Here is a 24,408-nt window from a genome sequence, read left to right as displayed (position 1 = left end):
TCAGATACCCTGCACTGTTAGTTCAGGAATTATATCATTGGGCATGAAGATAAGGACTGTAAGGAATTGTGTCACAGCAATCATCTTCCTCATCAATTTACACCCCTTCTCCATGCAGGATAAAGAATGCTGTGTACAATTGAGTCCTTGTGAAGGAAATACCTGTGGTTGTGTATCCATTAAAACTGTGCTGTAATGTGATACCTGATAAATGATTGTGTACTGTTATGCTGCAAAGGAGAACTGTACTGTTATTACAGGAGCCTGTTGCTCAAAGGGACCTCTACATTGCACTTGCCGTGCCTCATTAAATGTTACTGTACTACCGTTTATGAGCACTCTTGTCAAATGTGTCTGTTCAGCAAATGAATCTGTCCTGTGCCATTGAGAAGCTGCAGCCTATGGTTGCCCGTAATAGCAGTTCCCCCAGGATTCCAACGAATTCATATATCCGGTCTCGCCCCTGTCAGAACTTAGACGGAGTGCGTGAAACACATATGATTACAATACCTGGGAGTGCAATACAAAGGACGAGTATACGAGGAGTCCTACACTGTCATTTATGATGAAGGAATCCATATCACCTGATAATCATATGTGGCATGTAAAAGTAGTGCTGTTGCTTCGAAAGCATTCAGCAACTAGAGAGGATAACACATTCAAAAGAGACAGGTAGTGGTTAGCAGAGCCCCAGGGGGATTGTGGGGAAATTGTGTACTATTCTGACTGCAGTAAAAGGAAGAAGTGGTGTGTGCGATCTGTATCTCACAAAAGTGCAGGAAAGAGAGCAAGATTTAAGTTCAGGGTGAACCTTAACACAGGTCAGATACCCTGCACTGTTAGTTCAGGAAGCCTATTATTGGGCAGGAAGATAATGACTGGAAGGAATTGTGTCACAGAAATCATCTTCCTCATCAAACCCCCCCCTCCATCTCCATGCACGATAAAGAATGCTGTGTACAATTGACTCGTTGTGAAGGAAAAACATGTGGTTGTGTATCCATTAAAAATGTGCTGTACTGTGCTACCGGATAATAGACTGTGTATTGCTGTGCTGCAAAGGTGACTGTACTGTTATTACTGGAGCCTGTTGCTCAAAGAGTCGTTTACATTGCACTGGCCGTGCCTCATTAAATGTTACTGTTCTAACATTTATGAGGACTTTTGTCACATGTGTCTTGTGAGCAATTGAATCTGTCCTGTGCCTGAGAGAAGCTGCAGCCTATGGTTGCCCGCAATAACATTTACCCCACGATTCCAATGAATTCATGTAACCGGTCTCGCCCCTATCTGAACTTAGGCGGCGTGCGTGTAACACATATGATTACAATACCAGTGAGTGCAATACAGAGGACCTGTATACGAGGAGTCCTACACTGCCATTTATGATGAAGTAATCCATATCACCTGATAAAAATTTGTGGCATGCAGAAGTAGTGCTGTTGCTTCAAAAAGATCCAGCAACTAGAGGGGTTAACACAGTCACAAGAGACATTGAGTGGTTATCACAGCCCCAGGGGGATTGTGGGGAATTTGTGTACTATTTTCACTGCAGCCAAAGGGAGAAGTGTTATGTGTGATCTGTATCTCACTAAAGTGCAGGAAAGAGAACAGGATTCAAGTCCAGGGTGAAGATCAACACAGGTCAGATACCCTGCACTGTTAGTTCAATGTATCTGAAGGAATTGTGTCACAGAAACCATCTTCCTCATCAACCCCCCCCCCCCCTCCATCTACATGCAAGACAAAGAATGCTCTGTACAATTGAGTCCTTGGGAAGCAAAAACCTGTGGTTGTGTATCTATTAAAACTGTGCTGTACTGTGCTACCGGATAATAGAATGTGCTCAAAGAGACATTTACATTGCACTGCCCATGCCTCATTAAATGTTACTGTTCTTGTGTTTCTGAGGACTCTTGTCAAATGTGTCTGATCAGAAATTGAAGTTGTCCTGTGCCTTAGATAATCTGCAGCCTATGGTTGCCCGGAATAACAGTTCCCCCAGGATTCCAACGAATTCTTGTAACGGGTCTAGCCCCTATGTGTACTTAGGCGGCGTACGTGTAATACATATGATTACAATACCTGGGAGTGCAATACAGAGGAACAGTATAAGAGGAGTCCTACACTGTCATTTATGATGAAGGAATCCATATCTCCTGATAATCATATGTGGCGTGCAGAAGTAGTGCTGTTACTTCAAAAGCATTCAGCAACTAGAGGGGTTAACACAGTGACAGGAGACAGGGAGTGGTTAGCAGAACCCCAGGGGGATTATGGGGTACTTGTGTACTATTCTGGCTGATGCCAAAGGAAGAAGTGGTGAGTGTGATCTGAATCTGAAAAAAATGCAGGAAAGAGAACAGGATTCAAGTCCAGGGTGAAGGTCAACACAGGTCAGGTACCCTGCACTGTCAGTTCAGGAAGTCTATCATTTGGCAGGAAGATAAGGACTGGAAGGAATTGTGTCACAGAGATCATCTTCCTCCTCAACCCCCCCCTCCATCTCCATGAAGGATAAAAAATGCTGCGTACAATTGAGTCCTTGTGAATGAAAAACCTGTGTTTGTGTATCCATTAAAAATGTGCAGTACTGTGCTACCGGATAATAGACTGTGTACTGCTGTGCTGCTAAGGAGACTGTACTGTTATTACTGGAGCCTGTTGCTCAAAGAGACTTTTACATTGCACTGGCCGTGCCACATTAAATGTTACTGTACTACCGTTTATGAGGACTGATGTGAAATGTGTCTGGTCAGCAATTGAATCTGTCCTGTGCCTGAGAGAAACTGCACCCTATGGTTGCCCGGAATAACGGTTCCCCCAGGATTCCAACATATTCATGTAACTGGTCTCTCCCCTAACTGAACATAGGCAGCGTGGGTGTAACACATGATTTTAATATCTGTGATTGCAATACAAAGGACCAGTATGCGAGGAGTCCTACACTGCTATTTATGATGAAGGAATCAATATCACCAGATAATCATGTGTGGCATGTAGAAGTAGTGCTATTTCCTCAAAAGAAACCAGCATCTAGAGGGGTTAACACAGTCACAGGAGACAGGCAGTAGTTAGCACAGCCCCAGGGGGATGGTGCGGAACTTGTGTAATGTTATGGCTGCAAGCAAAGGGAGAAGCGGTGTGTGTGATCTGTATCTCCCAAAAGTGCAGGAGAGAGAACAGTATTCAAGTCCAAGGTGAAGCTCAACACAGATCAGATACCCTGCACTGTTAGTTCAGGAAACCTACCTTTGGGCAGGATGATAAGGACTTGAAGGAATTGTGCTACAGAGATCCTCTTCCTCATCAACCCCCCCCTCCATCTCCATACAGGAAAAAAGAATGCTGTGTACAATTGAGCCATTGTGAAGGAAAAATCTGTGGTTGTGTATCCATTACAAATGTGCTGTACTGTGCTACTGGATAATAGACTGTGTACTGCTTTGCTGCAAAGGAAACTGAACTGTTATTACTGGAGCCTGTTGCTCAAAGAGACATTTACATTGCACTGGCCATGCCTCATTAAATGTTACTGTTTTACTGTTTCTGAGTACTCTTGTCAAATGTGTCTGATCATCAATTAAATCAGTCCTGTGACTTCGAGAAGCTGCAGCCTATGGTTGCCCGGAATAACAGTTCCCCCAGGATTCCAACGAAATCATGTAACTGGTCTCGCCCATATGTTAACTTAGGCGGCGTACGTGTAAAACATATGATTACAATACATGGGAGTGCAATACAGAGGAACAGTATAAGAGGAGTCCTACACTGCCATTTATGATGAAGGAATCCATATCACCTGATAATCATATGTGGCATGCAGAAGTAGTGCTGTTGCTTCAAAAGCATTCAGCAACTAGAGGGGTTAACACAGTCACAAGAGACAGGGATGGGTGAGCAGAACCACAGGGGGATTATTGGGAGCTTGTTTACAATTTTGGCTGCAACCAAAGGGAAAAGTGGTGTGTCAGTGTCAGTTACCCTGCACTGTTAATTCAGGAAGTCTATCAGGCAGGAAGATAAGGACTTCAATGAATTATGTCACATAGAGTATCTCCCTCATCAAACCATCCCCCTCTCAAGCTCCATGCAGGATTGCAATATCTATGAATGCAATACAGAGGACCAGTATACGAGAAGTCCTACACTGCCATTTATGATGAAGGAATATATATCACCTTATAATCATATGTAGCATGCAGAAGTAGTGCTGTTGCTACAAAAGCATCCAGCAACTAAAGGGGTTAACACAGTCAAGGAGACAGGTAGTGGTTAGCAGAATCCCAGGGGGATTGTGGGAAACTTGTATACTATTCTGGATGCAGCCAAAGGGAAAAGTGGTGTATGTGATCTGTATTTCACGAAAGTGCAGGAAAGAGAACAGGATTCAAGTCCAGGGTGAAGCTCAACACAGATCAGATACCCTGCACTGTTAGTTCAGGAAGCCTATGTGTGATCTCTTTCTCACAAAAGAGTAGGAAAGAGAAAAGGGTTCAAGTCCTGGGTGAAGCTCAACCCAGGTCAGATACCCTGCACTGTTAGTTCAGGAAGTCTATCATTGGGCAGGAAGATAAGGACTGGAAGGAATTATGTCAGAAAAGTTCATCTTCATCATCAACCCCCCCTCCATCTCCATGCAGGATAAAGAATGCTGTGTACAATTGAGAGAGTCCTTGTGAAGGAAAACCTGTGTTTGAGTATCCATTAAAACTGTGCTGTGCTACCGGATAATAGACTGTGTACTGTTGTGCTGCAAAGGAGACTGTACTGTTATTACTGGAGCCTGTTGCTCAAAGTGACATTTACATTGCACTGGCCGTGCCTCATTAAATATTACTGTTCTACCATTTATGAGGACTCTTGTCAAATGTGTCTGGTCAGCAATTGAATCTGTCCTGTGACCGAGAGAAGCTGTAGCCTATGGTTGCCTGCAATAACAGTTCCCCAAGTATTCCAATGAATTCATATAACTGGTCTTGCCCCTATCTGAACTTAGGCGGCGTGCGTGTAACACATATGATTCAATTACCTGTGAGTGCAATACAAGGACCAGTATACAAGGAGTCCTACACTGCCAATTATGATGAAAGAATCCATATCACCTGATAATCATATGTGACATGCAGAAGTAGTGCTGTTGCTTCAAAAGCATCAAGCAGCTAGAGGGGTTAACACAGTCACAGGAGACAGTTAGTGGATAGCAGAACCCCAGGGGGATTGTGGGGAACTTGTGTACTATTCTGGCTACAGCCAAAGGGAGAAGTGGTGTGTGTGATCTGTATCTCATTAAAGTGCAGGAAAGAGAACAGGATTCAAGTCCAGGGTGAAGCTCAACACAGGTCTGATACCCTGTACTGTTAGTTCAGGAAGCCTTTCATTGGGCAGGAAGATAAGGACAGGAATGAATTGTGTCACAGAAATCATCTTCCTCATCCAACCCCCCCTCCATCTCAATGCACGATAAAGAATGCTGTGTACAATTGAGTCCTTGTGAATGAAAAACCTGTGGTTGTTTATCCATTAAAAATGTGCTGTACTGGGCTACCTGATAATAGACTGTGTATTGCTATGCTGCAAAGGAGACTGTACTGTTATTACTGGAGCCTGTTGCTCAAAAATACCTTTACGTTGCACTGGCTGTGCCTCATTAACTGTTACTTTTCTACCGTTTATAAGGACACTTGTCAAATGTGTCTGGTCAGCAATTGAATTTGTCCAGTGCCTGAGAGAAGCTGCAGCCTATGGTTGCCCAGAATAGCGGTTCCCCCAGGATTCCAACAAATTCATGTAACCGGTCTCGCCCCTATATGAACTTGGGCGGCGTGCGTGTAACACATGTGATTACGATACCTGGGAGTGCAATACACAGGAACTGAATAGAAAAAGTCCTACACTGCCATTTATGATGAAGGAATCCATATCACCTGATAATCATATGTGGCATGCAGATGTAGTGTTGTTGCTTCAAAAGCATCCAGCAGCTAGAGTGGTCAACACAGTAACAAGAGACAGGGAGTGGTTAGCAGAGCCCCGGGGGATTGTGGGGAACTTGTGTCCTATTCTGGCTGCATCCAAAGGAAGAAGTGGCGTGTGTGATCTGTATCCAACAAAAGTGCAGGAAAGAGAACAGGATTTAAGTCCAGTGTGCAGCTCAACATAGGTCAGATACCCTGTACTGTTAGTTCAGGAAGCCTATAATTGGGCAGGAAGAGAAGAACTGGAAGAAATTGTGTCACAGAAATCATCTTCCTCATCAATGCCGCGCCCCCTCCATCTCCATGCAGGATAAAGAATGATGTGTACAATTGAGTCCTTGTGAAGGAAAAACATGTGGTTGTGTATCCATTTAAACTGTGCTGCACTGTGCTACCGGATAATAGACTGTGTACTGCTGTGCTGCAAAGGAGACTGTACTGTTATTACTGGATCCTGTTGCTCAAAGAGATATTTACATTGCGCTGGCCGTGCCTCATTAAATGTTACTGTTCTACCGTTTATGAGGACTCTTGTCAAATGTGTCTGGTCAGCAATTGAATCTGTCCTGTGCCTGAGAGAAGCTGCAGCCTATGGTTGCCCAGAATAACGTTTCTCCCAGGATTCAAACGAATTCATGTAACCGGTCTCGCCCCTATCTGAACTTAGGCGGCATGCATGTAACACATATGATTACAATATCTGTGAGTGCAATACCGAGGACAAGTATACGAGGAGTCCTACACTGCCATTTAAGATGAAGGAATCCATATCACCAGATAATCATATGTGGCATGCACAATTAGTGTTGTTGCTTCAAAAGCATCCAGCAACTAGAGGGGTTAACAAACTCAAAAGAGACAGGGAGTGGTTAACAGAGCCCAAGGGGGATTGTGGAGAACTTGTGTACTATTCTGGCTGCAGCCAAAGGGACAAGTTGTGTGTGTGATCTGTATCTCACAAAAGTGTATGAAAGAGAACAGGATTCAAGTCCAGGTTGAAGCTCAACACAGGTAAGATTCCCTGCACTGTTAGTTCAGGAAGTCTAACATTGAGCAAGAAGATAAGGACTGGAAGGAATTGTGTCAGAAAATTTCATCTTCATCATCAACCCCCCCTCCATCTCCATGCAGGATAACGAATGCTGTGTACAATTGAGTGAGTGCTTGTGAAGGAAAATCTGTGTTTGTGTATCCATTAAAACTGTGCTGTGCTACAGGATAATAGACTGTGTACAGCTGTGCTGCAAAGGAGACTGTACTGTTATTACTGGAGCCTGTTGCTCAAAGGGACATTTACATTGCACTGGCCGTGCCTCATTAAATATTACTGTTCTAACATTTATGAGGACTCTTGTCAAATTTGTCTGGTCAGCAATTGAATCTGTCCTGTGCCTGAGAGAAGCTGCAGCCTATGGTTGCATGGAATAACAGTTCCCCCAGGATTCTAACAAATTCATGTAACCCTTCTCGCCCCTATCTGAACTTAGGCGGCGTGCATGTAACACATATGATTACTATACCTGCGAGTGCAATACATAGGATCAGTTTAGAAGGAGTCCTACACTGCCATTTATGATGAAGGAATCCATATCACCAGATAATCATATGTGGCATGCAGAAGTAGTGCTGTTGCTTCAAAAGCAACCAGCAACTAGAGGGATAACACAGTCACAAGAGACAAGGAGTGGTTAGCAGATCCCCATGGGGATTGTGGGGAACTTGTATACTGCTTTGGCAGCAGCCAAAGGGAGAAGTGGTGTCTGTGATCTGTATCCCACAAAATTGCAGGAAAGAGAACAGGATTCAAGTCCAGGGTGCAGCTCAACATAGATCAGATACCCTGCACTGTTAGTTCAGGAAGCCTATAATTTGGCAGGAAGAGAAGAACTAGAAGAAATTGTGTCACAGAAATCAACTTCCTCATCAATGCCGCGCCCCCTCCATCTTCATGCAGGATAAAGAATGATGTGTACAATTGAGTCCTTGTGAAGGAAAAACCTGTGGTGGTGTATCCATTAAAACTGTGCTGTACTGTGCTAACGGATAATAGACTGTGTACTGCTGTGCTGCAAAGGAGACTGTACTGTTATTTCTGGATCCTGTTGCTCAAAGAGATATTTACATTGCACTGGCCGTGACTCATTAAATGTTACTGTTCAACCGTTTATGAGGACTCTTGTCAAATGTGTCTGGTCATCAATTGAATCTGTCCTGGGCCTGAGAGAAGCTGTAGCCTATGGTTGCACGGAATAACAATTCCCACAGGATTCCAACAAATTCATGTAACCGTTCTCGCCCCTATCTGAACTTAGTCGGCGTGCATGTAACACATATGATTAAAATAACTGGGAGTGCAATACAGAGGACCAGTTTACGAGGAGTCCTGCACTTCCATTTATGATGAAGGAAACCATATCACCTGATAATCATATGTGGCATGCAGAAGTAGTGCTATTGCTTCAAAAGCATCCAGCAACTAGAGGGGTTAACACAGTCACAAGAGACAGGGGGTGGTTAGCAGAGTCCCAGGGGGATTGTGGGGAATTTATGTACTATTCTGACTGTAGCCAAATGGAGAAGTGATGTGTGTGATCTGTATCTCACAAAAGTGCAGGAAAAAGAACAGGATTCAAGTCCAGAGTGAAGCTCAACACAGGTCAGATACCCTGCACTGTTAGTTCAGGAAGTCTATCATGGGGCAGGAAGATAAGAACTGGAAGGAATTGTGTCACAGAGATCAGCTTCCTCATCAAACCCTCCACCCTTCCATCTCCATGCAGGATAAAGAATGATGTGTAAAATTGAGTCCTTGTGAAGGAAAAGCCTGTGGTTCTGTATCCATTACAACTGTGCTGTACTGTGCTACCGAATAACAGACTGTGTACTGCTATGCTGCATAGTAAACTGTACTTTTATTACTGGGCCTGTTGCTCAATGAGACCTTTACATTGCACTGGCTATGCTTCATTAAATGTTATTGTTTTACCGTTTATGAGAACTCTTGTCAAATGTGTCTAGTCAACAATTGAATCTGTCCTGTGCCTGAAAGAAGCTGCAGCTTATGTTCGCCCAGAATGACGGTTCCCCCAGGATTCCAACAAATTCATGTAACCTGTCTCGCCCCTATCTGAACATAGGCGGCGTGCGTGTAACACAAATGATTACAATATCTGTGCGTGCAATACAGAGGACCAGTATACGAGGAGTCATACACTGCCATTTATGATGAAGGAATCCATATCACATGTTAATCATGTATGGCATGCAGAAGTAGTGCTGTTGCTTCAAAAGCATCCAGCAACTAGGGGGGATAACACAGTTACAAGAGACAGGGAGTGTTTAGAACCACCCCAAGAGGGATTGTGGGGAACTTATGTACTATTCTGGCTGCAGCCAAAGGGAGAAGTGATGTGTGTGATCTGCATCTCACAAAAGTGCAGGAAAGAGAACAGTATTCAAGTCCAGGGTGAAGCTCAACACAGGTCAGATACCCTGCTCTGTTAGTTCAGGAAGTCTATCATTGGGCAGGAAGATAAGGACTGGAAGGAATTATGTCACAGACATCATCTCCCTCATCTAAACCTCTCCCCCTCCACCATCTCCATGCAGGATAAAGAATTATTTGTACAATTGAGTCCTTGTGAAGGAAAAACCTGTGGTTGTGTATGCATTAACCCGTTTAAAGCCCATGACGTACTAATACGCGTCTGTGCCCTGGGCTTTAAGAACCTGACCCATATTAGTATTTCATTGCGATCACGCGCACACAGACTGTGCGGGCGCGATCGCCGCCGGGTGTCAGCTGATTGTCATAGCTGACACCCGGTATTATGTGCAGGGAGCGGTCTCACACTGCTCCCGGCACATTAACCCCCGCAATGCTGTGATCGAAGTTGATCGCAGCATTGCGGTGGCTAAGGGCAGGTGATCGCAATACTCACCTCTTCTTCTGGCCTCCAGCGCTGTCTGCCGCGGCTTCCCGAGTGTTACCATGACGACCCAATGTCGTCATGACAATATCCAGGTCACCAGACAGCAGGAAGATTGTTTGCTCATGCGCAGTGCATGACCAAACAATCTTCTCACTGTGCAGCGCTGACTGACTGCATGGCACAGGGATGGTGCTCCATTCCTATGCTATGCAGGCGATCAGAATAAAAAAAAGTGAAAGTCCCAGAGTGGCACAAAGTAAAAAAGTGTAAAAACTCTCAGAAATTGAAAAAAAAAAAAAAAATGTAAAAATATAAAAATAAAAATAAAAAAATAATCCACAAAAAATAAAAAATATAATGTACCCATCAATAAATATTACACTGTGTTCCTAATTATTATGCAAATAATAATTTCCCAGATTTTCCAAAATTACCTATATGAATTGAAGTAATGGTAATTTTCCAGTCAAATAACTATTAGAGTACAATTGAAAGGTTTTTTTACAACTGCCTATGATATCAGTATATTTTTAAAAAAATAAAAAACTCAAACTGCACTCAAAATGCATGTTCCAAATGATTATGCACAGCAGAGTTTTCAACCTTTTCATTTTAATAAAGAACAAAAAAATGGTCATTTTTGAAATTATAAGCATTAGCAAGTTATTACAAACTGAAATCAAACAGTTTTCAACTCAAAACTTTATTCTAGGTGGTGTTACATTTGCACATAGGACCCCTTGTTTGAAAGGAGCTTCTGAACTCTCTCGTCCATTGAATTTGTCAGGTTTTGGATGGTTTCTGCTTTAATTGTTTTGCATGGGGACAGAATACCCTCTCAGAGCTGTTGCTTAGATGTGAACTGCCACCAGCTATCATAGACACTCCTTTTGATGATGCTCCAGAGGTTCTCAATGGGGTTGATGTCAGGGGAGCATGGTTGCCACACCATGAGTTTGTCCCCTTTTATGCCCATAGCAGCCAGAGATGCAGATGTGTTATGTGCAGCATGAGACGGGGCATTATCATGCATGAAATGATCTCGATGGTCCAGATGGATGGAGTGGAGGATGGCTGGTTGATGAACACCCCATGCAAACACAGCTACGGCGCTAACAAGGAGGAGGTGGAGTAATGTTTTGGGCTGGAATCATGGGGAGAGAGATTGTCGGCCCTTTTAGGATCCCTGAAGGGGTAAAGATGAACTCCATAATGTATGTTGAGTTTCTCAAACGGCACTTCCTTCCATGGTTCAAGAAGAAGAACCGTGCATTCTGCAGCAAGATCATTTTCATGCATGATGATGCCCCGTCTCATGCTGCACATAACACATCTGCATCTCTGGCTGCTATGGGCATAAAAGGGGACAAACTTATGGTGTGGCATCCATGCTTCCCTGACCTCAACCCCATTGAGAACCTCGGGAGGATCATAAAAAGGAGTGTCTATGATGGCGGGAGGCAGTTCACATCTAAGCAACAGCTCTGGGAGAGTATTCTGTCCCCATGCAAAACAATTAAAGCCGAAACCATCCAAAACCTGACAAATTCAATGGACGAGAGAGTTCAGAAGCTCCTTTCGAACAAGGGGTCCTATGTGCAAATGTAACATCACCTAGAATAAAGTTTGAGTTGAAAACTGTTTGATTTCAGTTTGTAACAACCTGCTAATGCTTATAATTTCAAAAATGACCATTTTTTTTGTTCTTTATTAAAATGAATAGGTTGAAAACTCTGCTGTGCATAGTAATTTGGAAAATGCATTTTGAGTGCAGTTTGAGTTTTTTATTTTTTTAAAAATATACTGTTATCATAAGCAGTTTGTACAAAAAACCTTTCAATTGTACTCTAATAGTTATTTGACTGGAAAATTACAATGACTGCAATTCATATAGGTAATTTGGGAAAATCTGAGAAAATATTATTTGCATAATAATTTGGAACACAGTGTATTATGAAAAAAAAAAAAAAAAAACAATAAAAGTACACATATTTGTTATCGCTGCGTCCGGAATGACCTGACCTATAAAACTGTCCCACTAGTTAACCCCTTCAGTGAACACGGTAAAAAAATAAAAATAAAAAACGAAGCAAAAAACAATGCTTTATCATCAAACTGCCAAACATTAAATGGAATAATACGCGATAAAAAAGACGAATATAAATAAAAATGGTACCGCTGAAAACATCATCTTGTCCCGCAAAAAACAAGCCACCATAAAGCTCCATCATCCGAAGAATCAAAAAGTTATAGCTCTCAGAATAAAGCGATGCAAAAAAATAATTTTTTCTATAAAATGGCTTTTATTGTGTAAAAGCTCCAAAACATAGAAAAACTATATTAATGTGGTACCGCTGTAAACGTACTGACATGAGCAATAAAGCTACCTTATCAATTTAACCACACGTGGAGTAGAATAAAAAAATAAAAAAAAAACAAATTCCTGAATTGTTGGTATTTGTTTATTCTGCCTCCCAAAAGCTGGAATAGAAAGCTATCAAAAAATGTCACGTGCCTGAAAATGGCACCAATAAAAATATCAACTTGTCCCACAGAAAACAAGCCATCATATGACTCTGTCAGCCTAAATATGGAAAAATTATAGCTCTCAAAATATGGCGATGCAAAAACTAGATTTTACAAAATATGTGTCTACTAGTGTGTGACAGCTGTCAATCATAAAAACCCGATATCATTCTGGTATCTCTGTAGTCGCACAGACCCGAAGTATAAGGTCATCTAATCACTTATACCGCACGAAGAACGGTGTAAAAAATAAACGCTAGGGCTGGGGTTGGGGTTAGGGTTGTGCAAATGATAGGGTTGGGGTCAGGGTTGGGGTCAGGGTTAGGCTAGGGTAGGGTTAGGGTTGGGGTTAGGGTTGCTTTTTTTTATAAAAAAAAATGACGATATGGCAACTAGTGTTGAAAACAAGTGCTCGCTACTTGAGTTTGCATCGGGTGCTCGGGTATGCATTGAGTATCGTGGGTGCTTGAGTCCCTGCCCCATATGCTTCGCGGCCAAAAACTTTGTGGGGATTGCCTGCCATGCTTGAGCGATCCCCGCATGTTTTTTTTGGGGTGTCTAATAACCATGAAACATGCGGGCAGGGACTCGATCATTTCACTTGAGCACCCGTGATACATGGTGCATACCTGAGTACCCGATGCAAACTCAAGTAGTGAGCACTTGCGCTCAAGACTAATGACAACTTATTCAATATGATAACCTGATGTCATCAAATTCTGTGTCGTACCTCTGTGTTCAAAATGTTCACTATACCCCTTGATAAAATCCTTGTGGGGTGCAGTTTCCAAAATGGGGTCACTTGTGGGGGGTTTCAACTATTAAGGCACATCAGGGGCTCTTCAAACGTGACATGGCGTCCGCTCTCGATTCCAGCCAATTTTGCGTTCAAAAAGTCACACAGTGCTCCTTCCGTTCTGAACTCTGCCGTGCGCCCAAACACTGTATTTTCCCCACATAGGGATATTGGCGTACTCAGGAGAAATTGCACAAAAGTTTTTGGGGTACATTTTCTCCTCTTACCCTTGTGAAAATAAAAAATTGTGGCTAAAACATCACTGTTGTGGAAAAAGTTTGATTTTTTTATTTTCACGGCTCCATGTTATAAACTTCTGTAAAAGACTTGGGGGTTTACCACACATCTACATAAGTTCCCTGAGGGGTCTAGTTTCCAAAATGGTGTCACTTGTGGGGGGTTTACACTGTTTAGTCACATCAGGGGCTCCACAAATGCAACATGGCGTCCGCTAATTATTCAAGCAAATTTTACATTCAAAAAGTCAAATGACGCTCCTTCCTTTCCGAACCCTGCCGTGCGCCCGAACAGTGGATTTCCCCCACATATGGGGCATCTGCTTACTCAGGAGAAATTGCACAACAAATTTTGGGGTCCATTTTTTCCTGTTATCCCTGCAAAAAAAAAAATTGGGTCTAAAGTAACATTTTTGTGAAAAAAGTTAAATGTTATTTTTTTTCTTCCACATTCCAAAAATTCCTGTGAAGCACCTGAAGGGTTATTAAAGTTAATCAAATGGGGTTTTGAGTACCTTGTGGGGTGCAGTTTTTAGAATGGTATCAATTTTGGGTATTTTCTGTCATAAAGACCCCTCAAAGTGACTTGAAATATGATGTGGTCCCTAAAAAAATGGTTTTGTAAATTTTGGTGGAAAAATGAGAAATCGCTGGTCAAATTTTAAGCCTTATAGCTCCCCAATAAAAAAAAAATTTGTTCCAAAATTGTGCTGATGTAAAGTAGACTTGTGGGAAAAGTTATTTATTAACTATTTTGTGTGACATATCCCTCTGATTTATGGGCAGAAAATTTCAAAATTTGAAAATTGCTAAATTTTCTACATTTTTGCAAAATTTCCATTTTTATTCACAAATAAACGCAAGAGGTATCGAAGAAAGCTTACCACAATCATGAAGTACAATATGTCTTGAAAAAAAGTCTCAGAATCATGGGGATCCGATGAAGCATTCCAGAGCAATTACCTCATAAACTGAAAGTGGTCAGAATTGTAAAAATTGGCCTGGTCTTTAACGTGCCACCAATTTGGGTTGTAAAGGGGTTAAAACTGTGCTATACTGTGCTACCGGATAATAGACTGTGTACTGCTGTGCTGCAAAGGAGACTGTACTGTTACTAGTGGAACCTGTTGCTCAAAGAGACATTTGCATTGCACTGGCCATGCCTCAATAAATGTTACAGTTCTACCGTTTATGAGGACTTTTGTCAAATGTGTCTAGTCAGCAAATGAATCTGTCCTGTGCCTGAGAGAAGATGCAGCCTATGGTTGCCCGGAATAACGGTTCCCCAAGGACTCCAGCAAATTCATGTAACCGGTCTCGCCCCTTTGTGAACTTAAGTGGCGTGCTTGTAACACATATGATTACAATATCTGTGAGTTTAATACAGAGGACTAGTATACGAGGAGTCCAACACTGCTATTTATGATGAAGGAATCCATATCACCTGATAATCATATGTGGCATGTAGAATTAGTGCTGTTTCTTCAAAAGCATCCAGCAACTAGAGGGGTTAACACAGTCACAAGAGACAGGGAGTGATTAGCAGAGACCCTGGGGGATTGTGGGGAACTTGTGTACTATTCTGACTGCAGACAAAGGGAGAAGTGATGTATCAGATCCATATCTCACAAAAGTGCAGGAAAGAGAACAGGATTCAAGTCCAGGGTGAAGCTCAACACAGGTCAGATACCCTGCACTGTTAGTTCACGAAGTCTATCATTGGGCAGGAAGATAAGGACTGGAATGAATTGTGTCACATAGATCATATCCCTCATCACATGCTCCCCCCCATCTCCATGCAGGATAAAGGATATTGTGTACAATTTAGTCCTTGTGAAGGAAAAAACTGTCGTTGTGTATCCATTAAAAGTGTTATGTTACCGGATAATAGACTGTGTACTACTGTGCTGCAAAGGAGACTGTGCTGTTATTACTGGAGCCTGTTGCTCTAAGAGACATTTACATTGCACTTGCCATGCCTGATTAAATGTTAATGTTCTACCACTTATGGGGACTCTTGTCAAATGTGTCTGGTCAGCAACTGAATCTGTCCTTTGCCTGAGATAAGCTGCAGCCTATGGTTGCCTGGAACAAGGGTTCCCCCAGGATTCCAACATATTCATGTAACCAGTATCGCCCCTATCTGAACTTAGGCGGCGTGCATGTAACACATGATTTCAATATCTGTGAGTGCAATACAAAGGACCAGTATACGAGGAGTCCTACACTGCAATTTATGGTGAAGGAATCCATATCACCAGATATTCAAATGTGGCATGCAAAAGTAGTGCTGTTGCTTCAAAAGCATCCAGCAACTAGAGGGGTTAACACAGTCACAAGGGACAGGGAGTGGTTAGCAGAGCCCCAGGGGAAATGTGGGGAAAATGTGTACTATTCTGACTGCAGTAAAAGGGAGAAGAGTTGTGTGTGATCTGTATCTCACAAAAGTGCAGGAAAGAGAACAGGATTCAAGTCCAGGGTGAAGCTCAATAGAGGTCAGATACCCTGCACTGTTAGTTTAGGAAGCCTATCATTGGGCAGGAAGATAAGGACTGGAAGGAATTGTGTCACAGAAATCATCTTCCTCTTCAAAGTCCCCCCACCTTCATCTCCATGCACGATAAAGAATGCTGTGTACAATTGAGTCCTTGTGAAGGAAAAACCTGTGGTTGTGTATCCATTAAAAATGTGCTGTACTGTGCTACCAGATAATAGTCTGTGTACTGCTATGCTGCAAAGCAGACTGTACTGTTATTACTGGAGCATGTTGCTCAAAAAGACATTTACATTGCACTGGCCTTGCCTCATTAACTGTAACTGTTCTACCGTTTATGAGGACAATTGTCAAATGTGTCTAGTCTGCAAATGTAGATTTCCTGTGCTTGAGATAAGCTGCAGCCTATGGTTGTCCGGAATAACGGTTCTCCCTGGATTCCAAAGAATACATGTAACCGATCTCGCCCCTATATGAACTTAGGCGGCGTGCGTGAAACACATGATTACAATATCTGTCAGCACAATACTGAGGACCAGTATACGAGGAGTCCTACACTGCCATTTATAATGAAGGAATCCATATCACCTGATAATCATATGTGGCATGCAGAAGTAGTGCTGTTGCTTCAAAAGCATCCAGCAACTAGACAGGTTAACACAGTCACAAGAGACAGGGAGTGGTTAGCAGAGCCCCAGGGGAATTGTGGGGAACTTGTATACTATTCTGGCTGCAGCCAAAGGGAGAAGTGGTGTGTGTGATCTCTATCTCACAAAAGTGCAGGAAAGAGAACAGGATTCAAGTCCAGGGTGAAGCTCAACACAGGTCAGATACCCTGCACTGTTAGTTCATTAAGTCTTTAATTGGGCAGGAAGATAAGGACTGGAATGAATTGTGTCACTGATAGTGTCTCCCTCTTCAAACCCCCCTCCATCTCCATGCAGGATAAAGAATGCTGTGTACAATTGAGTCCTTGTGAAGGAAAAGCCTGAGGTTCTGTATGCATTAAACATGTGTTTTACTGTGCTACCTGATAATAGACTGTGTACTGATGTCCTGCAAAGCAGACTGTACTGTTTTTACTTGAGCCTGTTGCTCAAAGAGCCATTTACATTGCACTGGCCGTGCCTCATTATATGTTACTGTTCTACAGTTTATGACGACTCTTGTCAAATGTGTCTGGTCAGGAGTTGAATCTGTCCTGTGCCTGAGAGAAGTTGCAGCCTATGGTTGCCCGGAATAACGGTTAACCCCTATCTTAACTTAGCCGGCGTGCGTTTAACACATATGATTACAACATCTGTTAGGGCAATACAGAGGACCAGTTTACTAGGCGTACTACACTGCCATTTATGATGAAGGAATCCATATCACCTGATAATCATATGTGGCATTCAGAAGTAGTGCTGTTGCTTCAAAAGCATCCAGCAACTAGAGAGGTTTAAACAGTCACAGGAGACAGGGACTGGTTAGCAGAGCCCCAGGGGTATTGTGGGGAATTTGTGTACTATTCTGGCTGCAGCCAAAGGGACAAGTGGTGTGTGTGATCTATATCTCACAAAAGTGCAGCAAAGAGAATAGGATTCAAGTCCAGGGTGATTCTCCACACAGGTCGTATATCCTGCACTGTTAGTTCAGGAAGCCTATCATCGGGCTGGAAGATAAGGACTGGAAGGAATTATGTCACAGAGAGTATCTCCCTCATCAAACCCTTCCCCCCTCCAACTCCATGCAGGATAAAGAATGCTGTGTAGAATTCAGACCTTGTGATGGAAAACCTGTGGTTGTGAATCCATTAAATGTGTGCTCTACTGTGCTAACGGATAATAGACTGTGTACTGCTGTGCTGGAAATGAGACTGTACTGTTATTACTGGAGCCTGTTGCTCAATGAGACCTTTACATTGCACTGGCCATTAGTGTTGAGCCACCCCCGTATTGTTCGAGTTCAGTTCGGTTCGTCGAACATCCGTATTTTCGCCGAACTATTCGTCGAACTGTTCGTCGAACACCTTCGAACACCGTTAAAACCAATGTCAGGCAAACAAAAACACATAGAAACACATAGAAAACACCTTCAAAGGTGTCCAAAAGTTGACAAACTGCTCAGAAGACACAACTAACACATGTAAAAGTGACAATTACATATAGTCATGCGAAAAGAAAAGAGGTGGAGGAGTAAAAGGAGGGGGAGGCACAGATATAGGCATGTCATGCCCTTATAAAACCAAAAAAGTGCGAAGCCGACACGGCCAGTCCGTTCCTGACCGTATAACCTCCGTGTCGCCGGGTTTGTGCCAGAGCCGTGGTGGACCCTGACGGCCAGCCCCCCTCTCCCAATACTGGTGCCTGTCCGCTGGTGGGTCAAATGAGCCCCCCTGCGGTGGAGGCATGTCTAATCTTTTTAATTTTAATTGTCTCTCTAACTTGAATGAGTACACTTTAAATCCTTTTACAAGGATCTATTGGAGGGCAAGTCTCATGCCAGCAGCCGCGGTAATTCAAGCTCCAGTAGCGTCCACTAAAGCTGCTGCAGTTAAAAAGCTTTTATAAGGATCGAGCTTGGCGGTCCACCGCAAGGCGTCCTACCGCCAGTCCCAGCCCCTGTTCCTTGGGGTGCCTCACCCATGCTCTTCACTGAGTGTCCCGGGGGCCCGAACCATTTCCATTGAAAAAATTAAGTGTTCAAACTACAGGTGGTGTAGCTTGCTTAACAGCTGGGATAATCCGCTGACTAGCAGACACTGCTACTAGGCACAAAGTATTTCCTGGGCAAGATGCAGTTAAAAATTTGTAATTAGATACTCTCGTTGGATGCTAAGAAAGCATTCCATAGAGTCTCCTGGCACGCCATATATGATTCTCTTAAAAAGCTTGGGGTAGGGGTCTAGGGGACCCTTTTATAGGCAAAATCACGGCCCTGTATCGCAATACGTCACCTAGGCTGAAGATAAATGGAACATTTTCATCACCTTTCATAATCAACAATGGGACAAGGCAGGGATGTCCTCTGTCCCCTCTCTTATACATCCTAGTGATGGAGCACCTGCTCTCATCAATTCGCCATAACCCCAATATTAGGTGGGTTGAGGTGGGAGGCACCGAGTACAAGTGCTCTGCATTTGCTGATGATGTCCTAGTATATATCACTCAATCACATATATCCATCCCTGCTGTTATGGCTGAAATAGATCACTTTGTTACATGGTCAAATTTTAAAATCAATGCAGCGAAGTCTGAGGCCCTCGATGTCTCCCTCCCTAAATCCATACAGGATTCCATCCAGTCCAACTTTCCCTTTGCCTGGCCCTCACAGGGTATCAAATACTTAGGAATTCGTATTCATAGAGACCTCTCCCATCTATCTTATCTTAATTTTGGGCCCTTTATTGAACATCTCCATACAGACCACGGTTGGCAACTTAGAACTGTAAGATTCACTACGTGAACCACTGGTGTTTTGTGGAAAAGCACATGTACACTGTGTTCCAAATTATTATGCAAAAAGTGTTTAGGACTGATAAGGTAAGAATTTTTTTGTTTGTCAGTTAAACTCATTGATGGTGATGTGTGTCAGGGCTCTTTATATCACTGTAAGCAATTGCAGACACCTAATTAGTTTGGTAGGTTTGTCCAATGAAAGGCAAGACTACTTAAGAAGGCTGTCCCACATTATTAAGCAGCTTACATTTTCTGCCAAAATGGGAAAGAAAAAGGATGTGTCGGCTGCTGAGAAGCAACAAATTGCGGAGTGTTTAGGTCAAGCCATGACTACAATCAACATTGCCAAGACACTTCATCTTGATCATTGCACAATCAAGAAGTATGTAGCTGATTCACAGTACACACGTGTGCGTGCTGATAAGGGAAAATTGAGGACTCTTTCCTACAGGCAATTACGTCAGGTTAAAAAAGCAGCGGCAAAAAAGCCTTGTCATAGCAGCAGACAAGTTTTTGAAGCTGCTGGTGCTTCCAACGTCCCCCGAACAACAAGATACTGGGTCCTTCAGAGGTTTGCAGTTGTGCATAAGCCATCCTGTCGACTTCCTCTATCCACTGCACACAAGCAGAAATGGCTCCAGTGGGCCAAACAATACATGAAGACTGACTTCAAAACTGTTTTGTTCACCGATGAGTGCCGTGCAACGCTCGATGGTCCAGATGGATGAAGTGGAGGATGGCTGGTTGATGGACACCCCATGCAAACACGGCTAAGGCGCCAAAAAGGAGGAGGTGGAGTAATGTTTTGGGATGAAATCATGGGGAGAGAGATTGTCGGCAACCTTTATAATCCCTGAAGGGGTAAAGATGAACTCCATAATGTATGTGGAGTTTCTCAAACAGCACTTCCTGCCATGGTTCAAGAAGAAGAACCGTGTATTACACAGCAAGATCATTTTCATGCATGATAATGCACCGTCTCATGATGCACATAACACATCTGCATCTCTGGCTGATATGGGCATAAAAGGGGACAAACTTATGGTGTGACCCCCATGCTCCCCTGACCTCAACCCCATTGATAACCTTTGGAGCATCATCAAAAGGAGTGTCTATGATGGCAGTTTACATCTAAGCAACAGCCCTGGGAGGGTATTCTGTTCTCATGCAAAACAATTGAAGCAGAAACCATCCAAAACCTGACAAATTGAATTGACGAGAGGTTCAGAAGCTCCTTTCGAACAAGGGGTCGTATGTGCAAATGTAACATCACCTAGAATAAAGTTTTGAGTTGAAAACTGTTTGATTTCATTTTGTAATAACATGCTAATGCTTATAATTTAAAAAATGACCATTTTTTTGTTCTTTATTAAAATGAAAAGGTTGATCGAAGAGTGTGGGGGATCTAAGAGTGTGGCAACCAGTAGTCAGGATTATTTCGAATTCGGACAATCTCAGGGTCATGTTGTAGGTAGTGCAGCAAGAAAGCACTCATGTGTCTTGCGCATCTAGGAGCCCCAAAATTATTTTCCGGGCTAGATGCAGCTAAAAATTATTATTAATTTGAAAGCTGGGGGAGCTTAGTATAGATGGCCTATTAGAATCAGTACTGCAAACTGCTATAAGGCCCAAATTATTTTCCAGCCGAGATACAGGTAAACATGATTAGTAATTTTAAATCTGGTGGAGTTTAGTATAGATGGCCTAATAGAATCAGTACTGCACACTGCTACAAGGCCCAAATTATTTTCCAGCCAAGATACAGATAAACATGATTGGTAATTTTAAATCTGGTGGAGTTAAGTATAGATGGCCTAATAGAATCAGTACTGCACACTGCTACAAGGCCCAAATTATTTTCCAGCCAAGATACAGATAAACATGATCAGTAATTTTAAATCTGGTGGAGTTTAGTATAGATGGCCTAATAGAAACAGTACTGCAAACTGCTACAAGGCCCAAATTATTTTCCAGCCAAGATACAGATAAACATGATTAGTAATTTGAAAGCTTAAAACGGTTGGTGAGGTGATTTTAACAAATCATCAAGCTTTTACTCTCCCCAGGATGACACAGGGGTAGAAAAGTCATTTCGGATCCATGATTTGTTCATCTTAATGAACGTGAGTCTGTCTACATTATCAGTGGAGAGCCACGTGCGCTTGTCTGTCAGCACACCACCAGCAGCGCTGAACACATGTTCAGACAGAACGCTGGCTGCGGGGCATGACAAGATCTCCAAGGCGTAAGTGGCGAGCTCCGGCCATTTATCCAGATTGGAAGCCCAAAAAGAGCAAGGGTCCAGCGACACAATCATGGCTTCAAAGTTTACTTGGAGATACTCCTTTACCATCGTCTCTAGGCGTTGACTATGTGTCAGACTTCTTGTCTCCTGTGGCCTTGCAAAGGATGGGCTAAAAAAGTGGTGAAATGATTCCGCAAAATTGATGTTACCAGCAGATACTGTGTTTCAGTTACGTTTTGAGTGCTGAACACTCGACGGTCCCACGGTTGGCAAGTTGGAACTGAGAGATTCACTACATGCACCACTAGTGTTTTGGGGAAAAGCACATGTAAGATTCTGCAACAGTCTCTGCTGATACTCCTGCATGCGTGTATCTCTTTCTATGGCAGGAATAATTTCTGCAAATTTAATTTTGTACTGGAGATCTAAGAGTGTGGCAACCCAGTAGTCAGGATTATTTCTCATTCTCACAATTCGAGGGTCATGTTGCAGGTAGTGCAGCAAGAAGGCACTCATGTGTGTTGCGCATCCAGGAGCACCAAGTCCCTGTTGTGTTGGTGGCGAGGTAACAATCATGCTTCCTTCCTCTGCCCTCTCCCCCCAACCTCGCATAACAGAAATGTGATCAATGTCTCCCTCATCTGATGAGTCTTCCATCAGTTCGTCCTCCACTTCTTCCTGGCCTCCTGCACCTTCCTCACTAGTTTGGCTGCTACCATGTTCCCTGGTAAAACCATCTCCCCCACTCTCACATGCCTGCCGCCTTGGTGCTGCCGACCGTCTGGACCTTGCAGATGTTAGCCCTTCCGCATACAATTCCTCCTCCTCTACGTCGTCCACCTCCTCTTGTGCCACCAGCAGACTCCGAATTCTGTTTAACATGTGCTCCAGCATATAAATTACTGGAATAGTCATGCTGATAATGGCATAGTCAGCACTAAACATCTTCGTCGCCATTTCAAAACTGTGCAGAAGGGTGCATAGGTCCCTGATCTGAGACCACTCCTCCAGTGTGATTTGCCCCACCTCTGGTTCTCGTTGGCCTAGGCTATACGTTAAAACGTATTGCACCAGGGCTTGTCGATGCTGCTACAGTCGCTACAACATGTGCAGAGTTGAATTCCACTGCGTAGTCTCATCGCATTTTAGCCTGTGAAGTGGCAGGCATAACGACTTCTGTAGAAATGTAAGTCGCTGAGCTGCGGGATGCGAACGGCGGAAGCGAGCACACAGCGACCGTGCCCTCTGCAGAAGGCGATCTAGTCCGGGATAGTGGGCTAAAAATTGCCGGACAACCAGGTTCAACACGTGAGCCATACAAGGCACGTGTGTGACATTGCCCCGGCGAAGGGCCGCACTCAGGTTTGCAGCATTGTCGCACACGGCCTTCCCTGGTTTCTGGTCCAGTGGAGACAACCATTCATGACACTGGTTCTCCAGAGCTAACCACAACTCCTCAGCTGTGTGACTCACATTTCCCAGACATTTCAAAGTAAAAACAGCCTTATGACGTTGAGCCCTGCTGCCAGCATAGTAAGGAGGTGTGCAGGATCCCTTCTGCGCAGTTATAAAGCTTGTGGCATGACCAGACAGGCTTTGGGTGCAGGTGGAGGACAGAGAGGAGGTTGAGGAGGCAGAAGCAGTGGAGTAACTCGTGGGGATGGCAAGACTTGGAGAGCAGCCCCTTGTCCTGCTGTCACCATAGTTACCCAGTGCCCAGTCAGCGACATGTAACGCCCCTGTCCATGCCTACTCGTCCAAGTGTCTGTGCTGAAATGCACCCTGTCACACACAGAGTTTCTCAACAAAGCGGTGATGTTGTGTGCGACATGCTGGTGGAGCGCAGGCACACCTTTCTTTGAGAAGTGGTGCCGACTGGGCATCTGGTACTGGGGCACTGCGACGGACATAAGGTCTCGAAAATCCTCTGTGTCCACCAGGCGGAAAGGCAGCATTTCTGTAGCCAAGAGCTTGCAGATGGTGAAATTCAACCTCTTAGCTTTCTCATAGCTAGGAGGAAATGGTCTTTTACTTGTCCACATCTGAGGGACCGAGGGCTGGCTTTTGTGCTTAGACGGGGTTGAGAAGGGAGTCCCCGGCAAACTGCCGGTCTGTGAGGAAGATGCAAGTGGACATGTTAGGTTGCCTTGATCCAAAGGTGGTGCTATCGAAAGAAAATGATGACCTGCCAATCACGCTGGCTGTTGCAGGTAAAGAGGTGGCAGGTCTGCGTTCCAAGACAGGTGTGACTGCTGTCCCCCCAGTCACAGAGGATAAAGAGGCCGCGGATGCACAAGATGTGGCAGACGGTGGTTGGCCCGGCCGGCTAGGCCGTATTGTAGCACAGTGAGCTTCCCACTGCAACTTATGCTTCATATCCATGTGCCGGTTCATGCATGAAGTACTCAAACTATGTATTTTTTGGCCTCTACTTAGCTTTTGCTGACAAATGTTACAGATAACACGAGTTGGGTCATCTTTATCGATCTGAAAAAATGTCCAGGGTTTGCAAGGCTTAGTAACCATGCGACCTGAAGATCCACCACGACATGTGGTCAGAGGCAGAGTTGTGTTTGAGGATGCAGTTGTTGACATGCTACCAGTACTACGTCTCAGTCCAGGAAGGCGCAACATGACCAAGTCGTCACTAGCATCCTCCTCCACCTCCTCTGCTGACCTCATCGACTGGCTGACTGTGGGTTGACAGTAAGTGGGACCTCCAACGTCATCATCATCACCCTGTGTGTTATCACACCCATCG

The sequence above is a fragment of the Phyllobates terribilis genome, unplaced genomic scaffold (genome assembly GCF_046119375.1).
Source record: "Phyllobates terribilis strain yellow unplaced genomic scaffold, ASM4611937v1 Scaffold_7__3_contigs__length_470593459, whole genome shotgun sequence".
Taxonomy (NCBI): domain Eukaryota; kingdom Metazoa; phylum Chordata; class Amphibia; order Anura; family Dendrobatidae; genus Phyllobates; species Phyllobates terribilis.
This window is presented reverse-complemented; position numbering follows the sequence as displayed.